The sequence below is a fragment of the Armigeres subalbatus genome, chromosome 2, assembly GCF_024139115.2.
Source record: "Armigeres subalbatus isolate Guangzhou_Male chromosome 2, GZ_Asu_2, whole genome shotgun sequence".
Classification (NCBI taxonomy): domain Eukaryota; kingdom Metazoa; phylum Arthropoda; class Insecta; order Diptera; family Culicidae; genus Armigeres; species Armigeres subalbatus.
Window position 1 is genome coordinate 330,767,499 of NC_085140.1, and position 22,592 is coordinate 330,790,090.

At 41.9% G+C, this 22,592-nt stretch overlaps 1 protein-coding gene across 3 annotated transcripts in view; it reads right to left on the reverse strand.

Moving 5' to 3' along the window:
- LOC134216920 (uncharacterized) overlaps positions 1-22,592 on the reverse strand; it is a 58,394-nt gene that overhangs the window by 3,514 nt on the left and 32,288 nt on the right. The window contains exon 1 of one of the 3 annotated variants that reach the window (XM_062695685.1): positions 11,244-11,329. The exons of the other annotated variants lie outside the window; for them this stretch is intronic. The gene's annotated coding sequence lies outside the window, so the exon portion shown is untranslated. Of the gene's footprint in view, positions 1-11,243; positions 11,330-22,592 lie in introns of those variants that run through there. 3 annotated transcript variants of the gene reach the window in all.

Genomic DNA, 22,592 nt, shown 5'->3' on the forward strand with positions numbered 1-22,592 from the left:
ACGTACGATTTCCAGCAACTATGCGTCTACGAATTTCTCTGCTGGTATCATTTTCGGCAGTCACCAGAGTGAGCCCAAGTTAACAAATTCTTCTACTATAGTATACATACCTCGATGTCGTCATCACCGATGCAAACTCGCGGTGGGTGGCTCACATTGTCTTCTCTTGAGCCTCTTCCTATCATGTACTTCGTCTTCGACGTGATGATGACTAGTCCGATTCGCTTAGCTTCCCTCTTCAGTCTGATGTCGTCGGCGAAGCCAAATAGCTGGACGGACTTATTGAAAATTGTACCACTCGTGTTAATCCCTGCTCTTCGTATTACCCTTTTCAAAGCGATGTTGAATAGCAGGCACGAAAGACCATCACCTTGCCGTAACCCTCTGCGTGTTTCTAAGGTACTCAAGAATGCCCCTGAAACTCGAACTACGCACATCACCCGATCCATCGTCGCTTTGATCAACTGTATCAGTTTATCCGGAAATCCGTGTTCGTGCATTAGCTACCATAGCTGGTCCCGATCGATTGTATCATATGCGGCTTTGAAGTCGATAAATAGATGTGTTGGTACGTTGTATTCGCGGCATTTTTGCAGTACTTGCGAATGGCGAACACCTGGTCCGTAGTGGAACGTTCGCCCATAAAACCTGCCTAATACTGCCCCACGCAACTGCCGCAACTCCCTTGCAATTGGTGCTAGTCGACGGCATAAAATTTGGGAGAGTACCTTGCAGGCGGCATTCAGCAATGTGATTGCGCGGTAGTTGCTACAATCCAGCTTATCGCCCTTTTTGTAGATGGGACACACGACACCTTCTATCCATTCCTGCGGCAAAACTTCCTCCTCCCAAATCTTGGTAATGACCCAGTGCAGCGCTCTAGCTAGTGCCTCACCACCATGTTTAAATAGCTCTCCTGGTAGTTGGTCAACCCCAGGGGCTTTGTTGTTCTTCAGCCGGCCAATCTCCTCCTGGATTTCCTGGAGTTCCGGAGCCGGTAAAACTATGTCCTGCGCACGTTCTCCCAGGTCCATCACCATACCGCCATCTTCGTCTGCCATATCGCCATAGTGCTGCCGCCACATTTGGATCACCTCACGCTCGTTCTTAAGAAGTTCCCGTTTATGTTCTTACACATATCAGGCTGTGACACGTGGTTCTTACGTGAACGGTTTAACTTCTCATAGAAATTTCGTGTGTTATTAGCGCGGTACAGTTGCTACGTCTCTTCACGGTCTGGCGCTTTTTCTTCCGGAAAATCGAGTTTTGTCTGTTCCGCGCCCGTTTATATCGTGCCTCGTTCGCCCTCGTGCGGTGTTGCAGCAACCTCACCCATGCTGCATTCTTCTCTTCTACTAACTGCTCACATTCGCCGTCATACCAGTTGTTTCTCTGATCCGGCGGCACCGTGCCTGCGGTGCTACCAATGACGGATCGAATATCTCTCCAGCCATCTTCAAGAGACGCTGTGCCTAGCTGCTCTTCCGTTGGGAGTGCCACTTCCAGCCGCTGCGCGTAGTCTTGGGCTAGTCTACCGCCTTGTAGCCGCCCAATGTTAAACCGCGGTGCCCGACTTTGATGCGTGTTGTACACCGTCGAGAGTTTTGAATGCAGGCATACTGCAACGAGGTAGAGGTCGGATTCAATATGCGCACTGCGGTAAGGGCGGACGATCGTGATGTCGGAGAAGAATTTACTGTCGATTAGAAAGGGGTCGATTTGGTTTTCCGTTTCTTGGTTAGGTGATCTCCATGTGGCCTTGTGGATATTTTTGCGGGGAAAGAAGGTGCTTCGGACTACCATTTTGCGAGAGGCTGCGAAGTTTATGCATCGTTGGCCGTTGTCGTTCGATACGGTGTGCAGACTACCAGGTCCAATGACCGGTCTATACATTTCCTCCCTTCCTACTTGTGCGTTCATTTCACCGATGACGATTTTGACGTCCCGCAGTGGGCATCCATCGTATGTCTGCTCCAGCTGTGCGTAGAAAGCTTCTTTCTCGTCGTCGGGTCTCCCTTCGTGTGGGCAGTGCACGTTGATGATGCTATAGTCGAAGAAACGGCCTTTAATCCTCAGCTTCCACATCCTTGCGTTGATTGGCTGCCACCCAATCACACGATGGCGCATCTTACCCAGCACTATGATGCCCAGCTCGTTGGTGGTGCCACAGTTTTGGTAGAATTCTTAAGGTAGCCGCTCGATGCCCGCTTTTCCACACTTTCTGTCCTGTGCAGCAAATCTCCGTCGACGTCGAAGTTGCGGGGATGTATTTCATCGTAAATTATCCTGTCGCAACCTGCGAAACCTAGCGACTTGCAGTTCCATGTTCCAAGCTTCCAATCGTGATCCTTTATTCGTCGCCTAGGTCTTTGCCGATTATATCGAGTCGCATTATCTCGTATATTGTTCGTAATTATTGGTTTTCCAGGCGGCTTATTGGGCCTGCGCAAAACTCCTGTCTCGTCGGAGGGCCGTCGGTCAGGGCTGTTTAGCGTCCCACCTAACACCAGGACTTGGGCTTGTGCGCTTTGAGCGGCACACGGTCGCTTTGGTGGGGCCTACTTGCGGATACATGCTGCTTTTTATAGGAAATTAACAGGGCCCACTGTCAAACCCCACCACATCCTAGGCAAGCCCCACAACTCACAGTTGGCCTGGGGAGGGATCGTCAAGCCCTTGGACCTAATCCCTGCTGCAGGCAAAGCAGCACTACGAGGAACATTTGAATGGCGCTGAGAGTACAGGCAGTGAAAGTCAAGGCAGCGGAGGAGATGACAACGTCAGTTCAGCGGACGATGGAAGCCAACCAGCCCCCATCTTGAGGGAAGTTAAGGATGGCATCCAACAGCTAAATACCAATAAGGCAGCTGGTAAGGATTGTATCGGAGCTGAACTCATCAAGATGGGCCCGGAAAAGCTGGCCACTTGCCTGCACAAACTGATAGTCAGAATCTGGGAAACTGAACAGCTACCGGAGAAGTGGAAGGAAGGGATTATATGCCCCATCTAAAAGAAAGGCGACAAGCCGATCACCATCCTTAATGCCGCCTACTAAGTGATATCCCAGATCATCTTCCGACGTCTGTCACCATTAGTAAATGCAGTGGCGTAGCCAAAAAATTGGTCTGGGGGGGGTTTTCTGAACATTTTTTTTTTTTCGACAAAAAAAATTTCTTCTAAAATTTTTGTCTCTGGGGGGGGGTTATGTCCAAAACCACCCCCGTGGCTACGCCACTGAGTTCGTGGGAAGTTATCAAGCGGCTTCGTTGACGGCCGCTCAACAACGGACTAGATATGTATTTGTTGTACGGCAAATCCTTCAAAAATGCTGTGAATACCAGGTCCCAACGCACCATCTGTTTATTAATTTCAAGGCGGCATACGACAGTATATACCAGACTAACCAGGCAAACACTCCAGTTCGTTCGAATCGCGCCGGGGACTAAGACAAGGTGATGGACTTTCATGCCTGTTGTTCAACATTGCACTAGAAGGTGTCATGCGGAGAGCCGGGTGTAATAGCCTGGGTCAAGATCCAGTCAATTTATTTGTTTCTCGGATGACATGGACATTGTCGGTCGAACATTTTCAAAGGTGGCAGAACTGTACACCCGCTTGAAACGTGAAGCAACAAAAGTTGGACTGGTGGTGAATGCATCGAAGACAAAGTACATGCTAGTGGGCGGAACCGAGCGCAACAGGGTCCGCCTGGGAAGCAGTGTTACGATAGACGGAAATACCTTCGAGGTGGTCGAGGAATTCGTCTATCTTGGATCCTTGCTAACGGCTGATAACAATGTTAGTCGTGAAATACGAAGGCGCATCATCTGTGGAAGTTGAGCCTACTGCGGGCTCCAAAAGAAACTGCGATCAAAAAAGATTCACTACCGCACCAAATGTGTCATGTACAAGACGCTGATAAGACCAGTAGTCCTCTACGGACATGAAACATGGACAATGATCGAGGAGGACTTGCAAGCACTCGGAGTATTCGAGAGACAGGTGCTTAGGACCATCTTTGGCGGTGTGTGGCGGCGAAGAATGAACCACGATCTCGCCCAGCTCTACGGCGAACCCAGTATCCAGAAGGTAGCTAAAGCCGGAAGGGTACGATGGGCAGGCCATGTTGCAAAAATGCCGGACAGCAACCCTGCAAAGATGGTGTTTGCTTCCGATCCGGCAGGTACGAGACGGCGTGGTGCAGACCAGGTGCAAAACGACTTGGCGAGCGTGGGGAGCATTCCAGGATGGAGAGATGCGTCCTCGAACCGTTTAATGTGGCGTCAAATTGTTGATTCAGTGTTATCTGTTTAGATGTAAACTAAATAAATTTTCAAAATCATGGAAGGACCACATTCCACGGCAAACATGCATATTTGTTATGCGGCTCCTTGTCTACTTGGGTTCAATCCGGTACAAAAGCAGCACAATCCGGGGACTTACGGATAGGCCATTTCCTAAATTGAGTCAAAGCAGATCATGTCATACCTCAAACATCATGATTTTACAAAACAACGATGGAGATAATATTCTAAGGGTTACTGGGCTACTTGGGTTCAATCCGGATTGAGTATCAAAAATTGGAGTCCATCCGAATCGAATGCAACTTATTGTGAGAAATGTGGTTTTGATAGTAATTTTGATCTTTGAAAGCTCCTTAAAAACAGACGTCAGGGACGGGAAGGTTAACATGCGTTCTATCTAAATTGTTTGCACAGTTAGCCATTCTTACCCACATTGCTACCCCTGAAGACTATACCCAAATTCCTTAATTCGAAAAAATCATAATCTAAAGTCAGGGATTCTTAAAGTTAATAGGCTCCCAAATAGAAGTATTTTTTTCCAGATTCCTAAATTCCCAAAGTCTTAAATCTCTGAACTCTTTAGCTCATATATTCCCAAATTCTAAATTCCCCAAATTCTTGAATTTTCAATTCCTTAATTCTTATATTCCTTAATTCCAAAATTTTTTATTTCTCAAATTCCCAAATTCCAAATAAACAGGTCGAAACGTCAGGCAATGCAAATGTAAACCCGTTTGAATATATTTCAGACTGCAAAAGCTAGAGAACAAATTGATAAGAAAATTATTTTGAGCTTTTTAGTGGAATGTCTTCACTTGTCATAAGACGAGTTAATACAATCCCATTGAATTCCACCACTTAATTGTATCTTGACAGATACGTATTTCGACCTCAACAGTAAGGCCGTCTTCAGTGTCTCGTCGAGTCAAGTCAAGTACGAGACACTGAAGACGGCCTTACTGTTGAGGTCGAAATACGTATCTGTCAAGATACAATTAAGTGGTGGAATTCAATGGGATTGTATTAACTCGTCTTATGACAAGCAGAGAACAAAGTTATTAAGAGCAATTCAGAACTTCACTTGCCATAAGACGAGTAGTACTATCCCATTTAATTCTTATGAAAAGCTAATTTTCTAGACCGGACCGGGAATCTGACGCGGCAATCTTCAGCATGGTCTTGCCTCGTTGCCGAGCCTTATTAATCTTCACATTGCCAAATTCCTAAATTCACAAAATACTAAAAGCAAGGGGCAATTAACTCTAAACTTTCGACAGTATCCAGAAATACTAACAAATACTTGCGAAAAACTACGTCTCATCTACGGTAAATTGATCAAAGAGCCTGTTTGAGAAAGCATGAAACACAACGCACACCCAGTCGATACAGTCCACCCAGTTTTAGACAACACACGATTTCAGTAAATTCTTAAAAAATCACCGAACAACTATTTCTATTACTATTACTTTTTGAGCAATCTTTATGACCCTCGTTTTGATTTGATGGCATTAGAAATATAAAATGCGGTTTGAAAGTTTTTTAGAATCTGTAGAAGGCAGAAATCAGGCGTTTCCAATACGGGGGAGCACTGTATTTCAATAAGTGACAAATGCCATAACAACCGAACTAGCAACCGTTTCTATGTTTGGCGAAAATCGTGGATACTAGAAATATCACGAAATACTATAGCGAGACAATGAGTAAAATTATCACAAAGTTTAGAGTTACTTGCCCCTTGACCAAAAGCCTAAATTTCTAAATTACCAAATTTTCAATAGCTCAACATAACTAGAAGCTATCGGAAAATCGGTTCAGATCTCCGACGTCATCGTCATCCTTGGAATATGGTAGCACAGATGCGCCACGAGTCAACTTCGTTGTGATCAGGTTGTGATCATTGTCTCATCTCCGACATCACGAACGTACGCACTTACCGCAGTGCGAATATTGAATCCGACCACTACCTCGTTGCAGTATGTCTGCGCTCAAAACTCTCGACGGTGATCAACACGCGTCGGAGTCGTCCGCCGCGGCTTAACATTGGGCGGCTACAAGACGGTAGACTAGCACAAGACTACGCGCAGCAGCTGGAAGTGGCACTCCCAACGGAAGAGCAGCTAGGCGCAGCATCTCTTGAAGATGGCTGGAGAGATATTCGATCCGCCATTGGAAGCACCGCAACCGCTGCACTAGGCACGGTGGCTCCGGATCAGAGAAACGACTGGTATGACGGCGAATGTGAGCAGTTAGTTGAGGAGAAGAATGCAGCATGGGCGAGATTGCTGCAACACCGCACGAGGGCGAACGAGGCACGATATCAACTGGCTCGGAACAGACAAAACTCGATTTTCCGGAGGAAAAAGCGCCAGCAGGAAGATCGAGACCGTGAAGAGACGGAGGAACTGTACCGCGCTAATAACGCACGAAAGTTCTATGAGAAGTTGAACCGTTCACGTAAGGGCTACGTGCCACAGCCCGATATGTGTAAGGACATAAACGGGAACCTTCTTACGAACGAGCGTGAGGTGATCCAAAGGTGGCGGCAGCACTACGAAGAGCACCTGAATGGCGATATGGCAGACAACGGTGGCGGTATGGTAATGAACCTAGGAGCACGCGCGCAGGACATGCGACTTCCGGCTCCGAATCTCCAGGAAATCCAGGAGGAGATCGGCCGGCTGAAAAACAACAAAGCCCCTGGAGTTGACCAACTACCAGGAGAGCTGTTTAAACACGGTGGTGAAGCACTGGCTAGAGCGCTGCACTGGGTGATTACCAAGGTTTGGGAGGATGAGGTTCTGCCGCAGGAGTGGATGGAAGGTGTCGTGTGTCCCATCTACAAAAAGGGCGATAAGCTGGATTGTAGCAACTACCGCGCAATCACATTGCTGAACGCCGCCTACAAGGTACTCTCCCAAATTTTATGCCGTCGACTAACACAAATTGCAAGAGAGTTCGTGGGGCAGTACCAGGCGGGTTTTATGGGTGAACGCTCTACCACAGACCAGGTGTTCGCCATACGTCAGGTATTGCAGAAATGCCGCGAATACAACGTGCCCACACATCATCTATTTATCGACTTCAAAGCCGCATATGATACAATCGATCGGGACCAGCTATGGCAGCTAATGCACGAAAACGGATTTCCGGATAAACTGATACGGTTGATCAAGGCGACGATGGATCGGGTGATGTGCGTAGTTCGAGTTTCAGGGGCATTCTCGAGTCCCTTCGAAACCCGTAGAGGTTACGGCAAGGTGATGGTCTTTCGTGTCTGCTATTCAACATCGCTTTGGAGGGAGTAATACGAAGGGCAGGGATTGACACGAGTGGTACGATTTTCACGAAGTCCGTCCAGTTATTTGGTTTCGCCGACGACATTGATATCATGGCACGTAACTTTGAGAGGATGGAGGAAGCCTACATCAGACTGAAAAGCGAAGCTAAACGGATTGGACTAGTCATCAACACGTCGAAGACGAAGTACATGATAGGAAGAGGCTCAAGAGAGGTCAATGTGAGCCACCCACCACGAGGTTCTATCGGTGGTGACGAAATCGAGGTGGTTGAAGAATTCGTGTACTTGGGCTCACTGGTGACCGCCGATAACGATACCAGCAGAGAAATTCGGAGACGCATAGTGGCTGGAAATCGTACGTACTTTGGACTCCGCAAGACGCTCCGATCGAATAGAGTTCGCCGCCGTACCAAACTGACTATCTACAAAACGCTTATAAGACCGGTAGTTCTCTACGGACACGAGACCTGGACGATGCTCGTGGAGGACCAACGCGCACTGGGAGTTTTCGAAAGGAAAGTGTTGCGTACCATCTATGGTGGGTTACAGATGGCGGACGGTACGTGGAGGAGGCGAATGAACCACGAGTTGCATCAGCTGTTGGGAGAACCATCCATCGTTCACACCGCGAAAATCGGAAGACTGCGGTGGGCCGGGCACGTAGCCAGAATGTCGGACAGTAATCCGGTGAAAATGGTTCTCGACAACGATCCGACGGGAACAAGAAGGCGAGGTGTACAGCGGGCAAGGTGGATCGATCAGGTGGAGGACGATTTGCGGACCCTCCGCAGACTGCGTGGTTGGCGAAGTGCAGCCATGAACCGAGCTGAATGGAGAAGTCTTTTATGTGCAGCACAGGCCACTCCGGCCTTAGTCTGATGATAAATAAATAAATTGTCTCATCTTCTTCTTCTTCATTGGCATTACATCCCACACTGGGACAAATGCCGCTTCGCATCTTAGTGTTCATTAAGCACCTTCACAGTTATAACTGCGAGGTTTCTAAGCTAAGTTACCATTTTTTGCTTTCGTATATCACGATGATACATGATGATACACGACGATGATACTTTTATGCCCAGGAAAGTCGAGACAATTTCCAAACCGAAAATTGTCTAGACCGACACCGGGAATCGAACCCAGCCACCCTAAGCGTCAGCATGTTCTTGTTGTGTAGACGCGCATCTTACCGCACGGCTAAGGAGGGCCCTATTTGTGACTATTGTCTCCCTTGTTATTCCCTCATTTCCATTAAATAGGAATATCAACATGATTTCTTTTTCATGTCATTTTCGAATGTTTAACATAATTTTAACTCTTGTTAGGCATAAAATGTTAGCTTAAGTTCAAACGAATTTCTTAGAAGTAACATGATACGGCTTGCAAGCAACATTCCGCAACCTTATGCTAAGTTTAGACAAGGCAGGTGAATTGAATAATTTGCTTGAATTGAACACGAATTGAACGTCTAAACCCCTTCATTCAACTCACTTGACCGAAAAGAAAGTTGAACAAGCTCCAACAAGTTCAACTTTCTTTTCGTTCAAGTGAATTGAATGAAGCTTTTTACACGTTCAATTCGCGTTCAATTCAAGCGACTTGTTCAATCCACATACCTTGTTCAAACTAAGAATTATGCTACGTTTTGACAGGGCAAGTGAATTGAACAACTCAGTTGAATTCAATTGACTTGCCAAAAGTTGAACATGTTCAACTTTCTTTTCGTTCAAGTGAATTGAATTAAGGTGTTTACACGTTCAGTTCGCGTTCGATTCAAGCGACTTGCTCAATTCACTTGCCTTGACTAAACGTAGCATTATGCTACGTTTTGACAGGGCAAGTGAATTGAACAACTCAGTTGAATTCAATTGACTTGCCAAAAGCTAAACATGTTCAACTTTCTTTTCTTTCAAGTGAATTGAATTAAGGTGTTTACACGTTCCATTTGCGTTCGATTCAAGCGACTTGCTCAATTCACTTGCCTTGTCTAAACGTAGCATTATAGTTACGGTTGGATCTCAGCGGCCACTACTGTTTTCACTAGCTGAATTTCGCATATTGTAATGTTCAAATTCAAAAGAATTTTTATTGGCAAATCTAGAATTTCCCGTAGACATCCAGTTTAGTTTTCCCTAGAAATTATAAAAAATCGTGAAAATTTAGAAGAATTTCTCTTGAAGCTCTTCTTCTGAAAAAACTTCCATAAACAGGGTGCGTGACCAATTTTTGCAGTACACAGGATTCTGTTTTTACACGATTTTTTATTCGCTCGTATTTTTGATCGTGTGACATCAATTTACCACCAAAATCTTCGCAACATGTTTAAAAATCCTGAATAAATCAAAGAACATTTAGGATGAGTAGAAAATTGAGAAAATGTAAATCGTGTAAAAACAGAATCCAGTGTAATTTAAAGTGACCAAATTTTTCAATGAGATTTTCCTCCTACAACATCCAATATAATGCTAATCGCTCAATTTGATTTACAATCTAGTGGCTGTGCGGCGCGTGTCGTCTGAACATATTTTGTAGTTATGATGTGTATTATGCGAAGTTCTTAAGGTCACGTTTGCGGAAAAGCCATCAGAATTCGAGCACCAACCTCCACCAATGTTAGCTCGTTGTTGCAAATTAAATATCTTTCGGATACTTGATTTGTACAATCGTCCCATGTGCTTCAATTTTCGTTGATCCTTTATGGATGGAATCTTCAATAGTTAAGATAGGTCATCTGGTCCGTGAATTTTCTACACGATAAATCAATTATCCCGTTGGTCTAATTTGAAATATTGAAAATTATTTAGGTTATTAAAACATTCAAAACTTCATTCTTCATACTCGGTAAACCTTCTAGAATGCTTAAGTTCTTCCTTTTTCTTCTGAATAGTCCAGTCTTTTATAAATTCTCTAAACATACCATTTGCTAATGATTCCTTAGATTTCCTAAACTTTACGGATTCATCATGGAATGCCGGACGTTTTCCGGGACACCAGGAGATGCGAGACAGACAGGCTGAATACGGGACTGTCCCGGACAATCCGGGACGTTTGATCACTTTACAGTAATTGAAACACCAGTTAGTCAAATGTACAGTGTTGCCTGATATTTCTGAATCTTGCTCTGTAATCATAAGAAATTTTATTTGAAATTTACTGCAAGAATATCCAGTGCTACCATCGATATATCTGAATCTTGTTATGCAATTTCAAACATTTACTGCTTTAAAATTTACTGCAAAAATTATCACGCACCCGGTAAATTGAGAAGAATTTCACAAGAAATTGACTAAAATCTTGTAGAAATTTATAACACTTTCCAGAAGCAAAAAAGTTAAAATTCCAGTGGAAAATTTAGGTAGTACTTCGTGAAAATTAGAAGAGTTTCCTGAAGAAATTCATAAAAATTTCCTGTGCATATTTCTAAGAATTTCCATTTGAATTGAAAAATTCAAATAAATTTCACGGGAAAGTTTTTTAAAATTCAAAAATGAATAATTCGTGAACGATAAAAAAATCTTGTAAATACCAGAAACAAATTCTAAACTAGTGAAATTTAAAAGATTCTCCAGGAAAAAATCCAAAAATAGCTCTGAATTATAAAAAAAAACAAAAGCCCGGAATCAACTACCGGGGATACAAACGCAAAAACATCGCCACGCCGATTCACGCCATCCTTGCCGCCACTGCCATCAAATAACGTCCAATACACCTTCAAACAAAAATTAGAGTGGTCTTACAGCCTTATATACATACAATTCGTGTACGAGACAGGCAAAACTATTATGAACGACTTCGGTCACCAGCGAGATTATAGGCATAGTACCCGTTTCTGCTTTGTTTATCAGAAGTTATAATTAACTGATTAGGCAGTACGGTAGTACGGTAGTTTCACGAATTATACGATCACAATGCTCATCATAAGGGGGTATTCGCAATCTTTCAATAAAACTTTTTAATTATATATTTATTCTCGATTCACGATGCGGTAAACACATCGATATTTACGATACGCTGAAGACATTGATATAGAACAGCATTGAAGCGAATCTCCACTAGCGGTGTTTCACCTCTGCTTACTCTCCTCCATCATTTCCTGCGTGGATATGGAGGCAACGCCGTATTTCCCAGTGGAAGCATGAAATCAACAAAATAACCATCCCAACTACTTCCTCTTCCTCGAGCAACAAATAAACCCCATCGCATAGCATCGCATCTTTTATGGCTGCCACGGGGCCTGTTTCCATCCATTCGATGTAAAGACCATCAACCCGACAAAAGCTCTCTACAAACAGCAGACACACAACAGAGCCTATACGAGCTACGAATCCACTACAGAGAGCATGGAATGGAGCCTGAATCGGATGGGGATAGGATATTGGCTACTGGAAGCGGGCCAAAAAACTTTACTGATTTATATCCCGCGCGCCAAAAATAGTTCGCAGTAGCAAATTGAAAAGTGGATTACAATTTGGACTGCTGTATTATTGGTTTCGTGCAGCTTGGATTATTTGTACGCAGTAGGAGATAGTGTAAAATAGTGGATTCCCAATTCTCTAATTATAAATAAATGAAAATAGAAAAAAAAAAAACATGTGTCAAACGTTAGTTATTGTAGCAGAGTGATGCACTTTCTCATCTGAAGTTCTGCATAACGCTTGAAAGTGCAATACCTACCATACTCTTGGTTTCGGGGATAACTTGGCGATCTCCATGCTTTTGAGCTTGAGCTTGATTGACCGCCCATAGTTACTACTACTCCATTATAGTCAACTTGGAACTAGCACTCATCCTCAATGATGATCTCATTTGATAGGTCACACTGGCGCCTGCCACGTCAGAATGCAAGTCAATGTTAATCGTCGTTACTAATGCAAGTCGAATATACTTTTGCAAAGCTTGGAGGGAAGTGTACTTTCGTCCAGTAATTGGAAATGAGAGCCTCCAGAGTTCAATGCGAGATTTCTCTTGTTTCGGACAGCAGAACGATCGCGTGATCTGCCGAAATATTGTGTTCTGCATTGCGCGGACGATAATGAAAATCATTTCAGTGTGTGATTTCTCGTGTTTCAGATTCTCCAGTAATCAGGGCGATCGGCCAGTCATCGAAATTAAGTTTTGCTTTGTGCGGAGTGTGAATAGCAGAACTATCGTGCGATCGGCCGAAATATTGTGTTCTGCATTGCGCGACCGGTGATAAGAGTAGCCATCGAACAAGTAAGTGCAGTGCGTGTTTTAGTCGTCGAGAAAGAAATAAAATATCTATCTTGTTCGGTGGCTCATGCGCATGTCGCGCGCGGTCGAAAAAAGCGCGTTCTTCAATAGTTTGCTGTAGCCATCGAGCAAGTGAGTACAGAGTGCTGCGCTTCGCAGAGTGCGGTCGTCCAAAACGCGAATCTCCTCAGTTTTCATATGCCACCAGGCGTGCATGTTTTAACTTTTCACTCGAATTAGTGCTATTTCCCATCCCATAGATCGCATCGCTTACCAAAGTGAATCCAGATAAATTATCCTTTGTAACTAAAACGATATCCTATCCCAAGACAATCGTGGAGATGCAGAGGTATACTCGGTCTCTAGTAGCAACGAGAGTCGAACTAACAATCTTTCCATTCCTATATGACCGTAAGGACGTGGACGGCGCCGTTATTGACTTTAAATATTTGAGCTCCCGAAACGTGTACAATGAGAATGGGTAGCTTATCCTAAGCACCATTCATTGAGTTCTCTGTACAATTTCGCAAGTTCAGTCAATCACGGAGTAGCAACTACGAATTGCTCATGCTCATGCTCATGTATAATTGGAAATGAGAGCCTCCACGCAATTATCAATGACAACGGCCTGAGGCCAGTCAATATCGCCGCTGCTAAAAATTTTCACGAGGTAATATTCGAAAGCACACCTGGAGACACTCAAATGGCGATACGTGCTCTCAAATCGATCATGGTTTGGTGGTCGGTCGGCATTTCTCAGATGTCATAGATGTGAGGAACTTCCGAGGCCCGAATATCGACTCTGACCACTATCTGGTAGTATGTAAGATAAAGATTTGCCGTGTGATGGAGACGAGCCAGCCTCCGGCTGAAAGTCTCCTTAATAAAGACACAAAAAAAAAAGAGATTTGCCCAAGGCTGTCCAGCATCACCGGGTCTAAGCGCGAGAGAACCATGTGGCTGAACATACAGCGACTGTCGGGCGAGGGCGTTGCGCTTATAAGCTCGACGAACGGATTGAGGGACATCCAACACCCAAATTTGAGCGCATTGTGGGAACAAGTCCACGAGGCGGTCAATACTTGGTACCACAAAATGTGAAGTGTCAAAAAGCAGATGAGAAAAACCAGGCCATGAGTCGTATGCTTGTAGCACCGCCAAAATGGAGAAAGATAAAGAAAAAACTAAGGGCAGCAGAGAAAAAACTCCACCGGCGTAAAACACAGCGGAACGAAGAAAAAATAATCTCAGAGGCAGAAGGAAGCTTAGTCAGTTCTACAATAAGATCAACAACATGCGCAAGAAAAGCGCACCGGCGCCAGTCATGATCAATTACAGTTCCGAAAATGTGTTGAACGACCGAGCACTGGAGCCACCCACGCCAGACGAAATGAAAAAGGCTGTTTGAGAGCTAAAAAACTGTAAGGTCGTTGGGAAGGACGGAATCCCGGCCGAGCTTCTAAAGCATGAGAGTGACCGGCAGAACGAAAAAATCCACCAAGTAATTAAAATTATTCAGGAGGGAGGGATGCTTTCGAGCTGGCCTAATGGTCTCATATGTACCATCTACAAGAAAAGGCACAGACTCAATAATGCTATTAGTTAAACTATCGAGGTATACCAGTCATCAATACCGCCTACAAGGTACTCTCTCAAATTATTTTTAGCGGACTGTGTCCGTTTGCGAAAACTTTTGGCGGCGAATACCAAAGCGGTTTTCGAGAAGGACGACCAACAACGGACCAGATTTTTACTCTTCAATAAATTCCGGATATAGGACTTGCGTACGTCTCAGTGAGACAGAACGAACTGTGGCATATAAAGCCAGAACATGGCTTTCTGGCAAAGCTTATTAAGCTGATTCGTTCAACGATGATGGATTGAAGCGAGACAATGCACAATGGTCCCAGAGTGGAATCTAGCAAGACAAAAATGTTTGCGCCAAAACTATTAGTTTAAGATATATAGTGTCTTTGGGAAAAAAATTAATATTTTTTGACGATTTTTTTCCATGTATTGAAATTGGGGTGGTCCCTATATTTCAGAAGTTCATAATATCAACTTTATAATTTTTCGGTAAAGACTTGTGCAATGTTCCATAAAGTTGTAGAGCAATTAATTTTGAGCAACTTTGCCGATTAAACCATTTTTCTATCACTTATGGTTCACAAGTTATGAGCTTTTTCAATAAATACGTTAGGGCGGTCCCTAAAAATCAGTATTCTTCACATAACTTTTTATACATTCATTTCTCGCATAAACTTTGTTCCGAGCACTTTTAGGACTTTTGAAGACGCACATTTTTGTTAAAGAACCATGGATCTATCTCTATCTGGAGCAAACCGATTTTCAATCTATTGGTTCTATTCGAAAGCTCGCACTTTTCTCCGTTTATGGTGGGAAAACTGAGAGAGCGTTTTTTGTTTAAAGCGCTTTATTTCATTTTGAAAAAAATATGTTTTTTATCGAAAAACGGCTATAACTTGATAAATAAACGAGATAGGTCCATGGGTCTTCAACAAAAAGATGTGCCTTTAGAAGTTCTAAATGTGGTCCATACAAAGTATCCTCCAAAAATCAATACATAAAAATATATTTAAAAAAACGCTTTTCGTAAGGGGCCGTACACTTATTACGTAAGCAATTTTTCTGGGTTTTCGACCCCCCGCCATGTAAGATTTTTTCCATACAAAAGATTTTTATATATATGGAGCGTAAGATATTGACAGAACCCCCCTCCCCCCATAACTGCTTACGTAATATGTGTACGGCCCCTAAGGAAATAAACGTTAGATCGATCAAAGTAGGCTGGTCGACAGAGCGTATGATTTTTAGACGTTATTGTGCCTTGCAACAAAATGACAACTTTCGTGATAACTTTTCAAAGATCTCATAGTTGTGAAAAATTTCTCCGCAGTACAAATAGCACGTGCTATCCAAGCATTCACTGCTAGGATGCACCACGTGGCGGCCAAATTTAAAAAATATCGAAGCAGCTTTTTTATCTGGGGGTATGTTTTTCTTAGGCGACTATCTGGCGCGTATTTTCCGTTGCGACCAAAAATGAGCGGATGAGTAGATTTTTTATGAGCGGTACAGTACATGATTCATTTACAAATTACATAATGCCGAAAAGGACAATTTTCAACCCCTACCCACCTTTTTTACAACTTTGATCTCGTGCTTGATGAAGATTTGCGTCGTTTCAAGGTTTTCCGTTCCGGAATTTCTCCTGGTGTACCTACTTAGTCAAGTTTGTTGCGTTCAAGAAATGCTCTCGTTTCTATTACATCTTCGCTTTCTCCACTGGCGATACCGAAAAAAATCTAATCAAAACAAGGTAGGCTTGTAACAAAGGCTATACTTCAAAAGTGACGTACTTTTAACGCTACATATCCAACAGAAAACCAGGCTGCTACCATTAATATGCATAGTAGCCTGATTTTCTGTTTGATGTTTAGCATGGCACACAAAATTATGAATTTAAACTTATAGCGTCATTACTGTCCTAGCACCAGGTAAACCGAGAAAATGCGCTCTCTAGTTCAGCCTACTTTGATCGATCTGACGTTTATTTCCTTAGGAAAAGCGTTTTTTTAAATATATTTTTATGTATTGATTTTTGAGGGATACTTTGTATGGACCACATTTAGAACTTCTAAAGGCACATCTTTTTGTTGAAGACCCATGGACCAATCTCGTTTATGTACCAAGTTATAGTTGTTTTTCGATAAAAACATATTTTTTTCAAAATGAAATAAAGCGCTTTAAACAAAAAACGCTCTCTCAGTTTTCCCACCATAAACGGAGAAAAGTGCGAGCTTTCGAATAGAACCAATAGATTGAAAATCGGTTTGCTCCATTTTGAAACATACGCATATGGAAAAACATACAAACAAAAACAACATACAAAAACTCGAATAACTTTTTTTTTGTTCTATAACAAAAATGTGCGTCTTCAAAAGTCCTAAAAGTGCTCGGAACAAAATTAATGCGAGAAATAAATGTATAAAAAGTTATGTGAAGAATACCGATTTTTAGGGACCGCCCTAACGTATTTATTGAAAAAGCTCATAACTTGTGAACCATAAGTGATAGAAAAATGGTTTCTTCGGCAAAGTTGCTCAAAATTAATTGCTCTGCAACTTTGTGAAACATTGCACAAGTCTTTACCGAAAAATTATAAAGTTGATATTATGAACTTCTGAAATATAGGGACCACCCTAATTTCACTACATGGAAAAAAATCGTCAAAAAATATTTTTTTTTTTCCCAGAGACACTATATATCTAAAACTAATAGTTTTGGCGCAAACATTTTTGTCTTGCTAGATTCGACTCTGGGACCATTGTGCAATGCGTTCTCTAATCTGCTATTCAAATACAAAAATGCAGACATCGGCGGGCTTATAAAATCTCGGATAAAATACGGCAGATTACAGTGGGATTACAGTCATAAGACAGAGCACAAAGCGCCTTTTTCTATTTCAGGCGACCAAATGAAAGAATCATGGGTTCAATGATCAATTTTGTTTGAAAGGCACTTTAAAATTAATATTTCTAAATTATTCTAATAAATATATGCGATGAATAGTGACTAGTCGATAAATAAATCATATTCCTTTCACCGAGTTGAAAGTTGTAATAAACACAAAAATAAAGCAGATATTGCCCACTTCCATGCCCTGTCACGGAACAAATATTTTTTGAGATTTTTGTAGCATGCCATTCATCCTTCGTGTTTCTATAGATATTGAAAGAGGCAGATATGTAAGTACATAACGATACATACGCTTTTGACCCGTCTACACGGATTATACAATGCATCCGTGATCAATTTCATATTCTCCAAATGTTTTGCTATTCTCATTTCTTAAGGCCTAAATCTGTCTTAATAATTCTCTTACAGTGCTAAAAATAAAGTCGATTGTTCATCATAAGTAAATAGATGTTTCAACCTTATGCGAGTTATGCGCATTACGGTTCTCCCAGCAGTTTTGCAAAATGGCCGATTTCTGGCCTTGTTGTATAATCACCTTAGAATCATTATTTCAGGTTCGTTTTTTTTTAATCATACAAAAGAATCCATTTGAAACTGTTACATCATTTACTTGCTTAAAGGCCTTGTGCACCCCGAGTGGTGCAAAAAGCCAACAATTCCGAATAGTGAGACTTTTTGTAACGCAAATATAATTTATTGAAAAGCCACTTTTGAATTAAAACTACTAATCACAGGTTTAGTATTGTTTGATATCTATCTTTTAACCAACATTTCAATGGGATGATGATAAGCTTCTTGATAATTTGGAGTGGCCTGGAGATATGAAACGTCATATTAGATGTTGAAAATATCAAATAATATAGTTCGCATTTTAAACTGTCTATTTCGTGCGCATTGGCGTAAATAAGGGGCCCCCTCCAGACCTACTTGTGGCCTCCCCCAGAAAATTTTGAAAAGTAATTCCAACTTAGTCAGTTTTTATTTCATTTACATATTTCCTACATATTTCTTAATTTTGATTATGAATTCTATAAGCATATTTTTTGTTGCGTTATCACATCTATGACCATTTGTTCAGCAAAGCATCGAAATATTTAAGTTGGACCCCCGGGAACATTTTTTCGATTTTTAAGCTAAAATCAATGCCGCTTCTAATTCAGTTGCTAGCTTAAAACAATAAATTTGTTCTGCATTTGTTTGACTAGTATCCTGGTCGCAGAAACATAAAACATAATTGTATTAAGATATAAATATTTGTGTTCTATTCAACTACCATCCGCTTCAAAAAAGACTGAAGCAACTACATCAAAATGAGCACATGTACACAAATCCGGTTAATAAAATTTCGAACGACCGAAAAAATTTCGAAAATCTTCGAGTTAATCGCAAGGTATGGCGCAAAACAGTTGATCAAATTCCTATGGAGCTTTTTGCTCTCGCTATATAATTCTGGCACAGAAAGATATACAATTATAAAACTTAAGAATCTTTGTTACAATGACAGAAAAATCAACAACGCATTCCATTGAAAGTATTAGGACAAAACTTAGGCAACCTTCGCACTCACAACAGAGATTGCATTAAAGAAATATTTTTATAATCCTCAAAAGATCTTGTTCCATTTAATTTTTGGCGATTTCATAAGGATCATCGGAAAACTCTTTTGTGCCTGCTTTAGTTAGAATTTGTTTTTTAGGATAAAAAAAATTAGATTTAGAAACCAGTTCGTATCAGAAAACATTTCTTTTGCAGCACAATTCAGATCGATTTGGTTACTTCTCAAGTCTCTTTGATTTTTGCAGAGAAATCTCTCACCTATTCAGAAAGCCATAATAAAGCCTCTTCCTAACGTCAGTAACTACAAAAACCCTAAGTTATTCTGGAATTTGATTTATGACTCATAATTTTATGACTCATGGAATTTATGACTCATAAAAAACACTTTAGGATTCCAAATTTGTGTTCATCGGTACTTAACTATTTCAGCACATAGCATACATTTTGGAATTGCATGAATACTTATATTGATTATGACAAAAATTCGTGGAATTTATTCCACATCTAGAGTTTCAAAAAATTTCAAGTTTAAAAAAAATCGAGATCTTTATGCATTAAGTAATCATGGAAATGCTTGAAAACTTTCAGAAATATACTCATATCGAATTTCATTTATAGATAATTCGAAGAAGATTCTTGAATCTTAGATTACACACTTATCCACATTTAGTAACATGGAGAAGACAAGTTGACACAGACACAGCGTTTTGAAGCAATCACAGCATCATTGGAAATCAATTGTATTATTCGCGATTTTTTATGTTAGTTCTAGGACGAATGAGCGATAAACTTAGTCAAACAATTTCTATTGCAATCCATGCGCACATTGCTTTAAATCGCCTTTGAAAATTACATCCCACCAGCTGGTGCCATGGCCCCCCCTAAACCGAGACTCTAGTTACGCCTATGTTCGTGCGGCTTTGACTGATTGAGAATTAATCTAGAGTGCTTTGAAAATAGGTCGTATGTGCAAAAGAGAGTCTCTCTTTGGATCTATTCTCTTTCGGTAATTACGAAACTATACAAAAGTTTACTTTGAATTTCTTGGCAGATATCCGAAGACAATAGCTTTGTCTATCATGCTGAAGTGGAAATGTAGCAAAACATGCAAAACTAGGCGATATATTAGCGAAAGAGAGCGCGATCAAAGAGAATCTCTCTTTTGCACATACGACCTATTCTCAAAGCAATCTAGATTTATTTAGTACTGATCCATCTGACTACAATGTCTTAATGAATAAAAAAAAAACATACATTTTTGCAATACCACACGAACAATTACTCCTACAACAATGACGAACGAAAAATCTTATTTTTGATCGAAATCGTAGAGATCTTCAACTACCGTGAATGTCCGGATCATCGACGATAGCGGCTCATTGTAGCCGAATGCTGTTCGATGGAATCGGTCCTGTAGCAATGATCGTTGCCGGAGAGGACGTTGAATTGCGCGGAAGTCCAGTAGCGCAAGCAGCTGCGGAGAATCAATTTCGTTGTTCAGTACCTTGGCAACGAATGTTGCCTGCTGCACTCTTCTTCTTCTTTCTAGAGTGTCTATACCAAGCAGTTTACAGCGATCAGGGTATGCTGGAAGATTCATTGGATCACGCCAAGGCAAAGTGCGTAAAGCCGAATGAACCTCCGCTGAACACGTTCAATCCTTAGGAACCACGATACATCATTTGGCGCACACAATAAAGAGACTTGAAGCAATATGGATCGGTAAAATCTTTAGCAATTTTAGCAATAAAGCCAAGCTGACGATTTGCTTTGGAAATTATCGCAGTATAATGAGAGTTGAATGTCAGCTTTGGATCCAGCCTGACTCCAAGATCGAAAACCATCTCAACTCTTTCAAGTATCGTGCCGTCTATCCGGTAATCGAACAATATTGGCTCCTTCAATCGATGGAACGTCATCACGGAACATTTCGGAACACTGATAATAAGTCGGTTCCGATGACACCAGGCTTTGTAATCGGCGACAATCGTTGGCCGATCGAATCACCAAATAAATTTTCAGATCGTCAGCATAAATGATTTTGCAATCTAGTCCAAGTTTTGCAGCGACATCGTTGAATAATAACGTGAACAACAATGGTCCCAAGTTGCTTCCCTGGGGAACACCAGAAGAACTGCAGAAGGACGATGAAACACAGGAATCAATTTTCACTTTCACTTTTCACAATCACAATTTCATCAGCAAAACATGCAAAACTAGCCGAAATATTACCGAAAGAGAGCGTGATCAAAGAGAATCTCTCTTTTGCACATACGACCTATTCTCAAAGCAATCTAGAAATATGGCGACAACAGCGCACTACTGCTATTCACATAGATGGCTATGACCAGGGTATGACCTCATTGGTGGTGACAGGGATTGACCATGGGTCTGATGGTAGAGATTTGCTCATTGCTGTCACGTTGTCGCTGACAATCTTCATTTTCATTTTTTTTTTTTCATTTCATTTATTTAGTCTACATCTAAACATATAACTCTGAATCAGCAATTTGACGCCACAATACACCGTTCGAGGCCGCATCTCTCCATCCTCGAATACGCCCGACGCTCGCCAAGTCATTTTGCACCTGGTCTGCCCATCTCGCTCGCTGCGCTCCACGCCGTCTCGTACCTGCCGGATCGAAAGCGAACACCATCTTTGCAGGATTGCTGTCCGGCATTCTTGCAACATGTCCTGCCAATCGTACCCTTCCGGCTTTAGCTACCTTCTGGATACTGGGTTCGCCGTAGAGCTGGGCGAGCTCGTGGTTCATTCTTCGCCGCCACACACCGTCTTCTTGCACACCGCTAAAGACGGTCCTAAGCACCCGTCTCTCGATTACTCCGAGTGCTGGCAAGTCCTCCTTGAGCATTGTCCAAGTTTCATGTCCGTAGAGGACAACCGGTCTTATTACCGTCTTGTACATGACACATTTGGTGCGGTGGCGAATCATTTTTGACCGCAGTTTCTTCTGGAGCCCGTAGTAGGCCCGACTTCCACAGATGATGCGCCTTCGTATTTCACGACTAACATTTTTATCAGTCGTTAGCAAGGATCTAAGGTAGATGAATTCCTCGACCACCTCGAAGGTATCCCCGTCTATCTGACAATCTGTAGGTCGGATAACAAAAAAGTTAAAAAAGGTCTCTTATTATTTAGTTTTCTTGCTCTCAGCGAGCTACTCAGCTACTCTACATGCAGTTGTTGAAACAGTGATCTATTGTTACCCAGGAGTCACTCGGAAGATCGTATTACTATGCGGCTTTATTTTGGCCTAACCGTTTCAACCAAAACAGGAGAAACAAAAAATATTAATATAGCTCTGTGGAATTCACTTTTGAGATGTGATTTGAGAATCATGAGATATTTAGAAAGCTGGATAAATTGAGCTAGAACAAGAAATTGATGACATCTAATCGCGTGAAAAGTAACCCCAGTGTATACAGTTGTTGTGATACATTTACATAAAAAAAACATGGAAAAATACTTACGATCGTACCACGAAATCGAGCACTCAACTAGACAGATATTTATGTGTACAATTTAACAAAAATTGAAATATGGTTTGGTAATAATATGATCTTCTTAATAGTTGCTAAACTGCTCATGATCGCATATTTGTAACATTTCAATACCAAACATTCAAAACAACTTATCTGCGATTGTAAAAAAAGATTCAGAAGTCGATTTACCGAATCTTATAGCCATCCCACGCAAACCA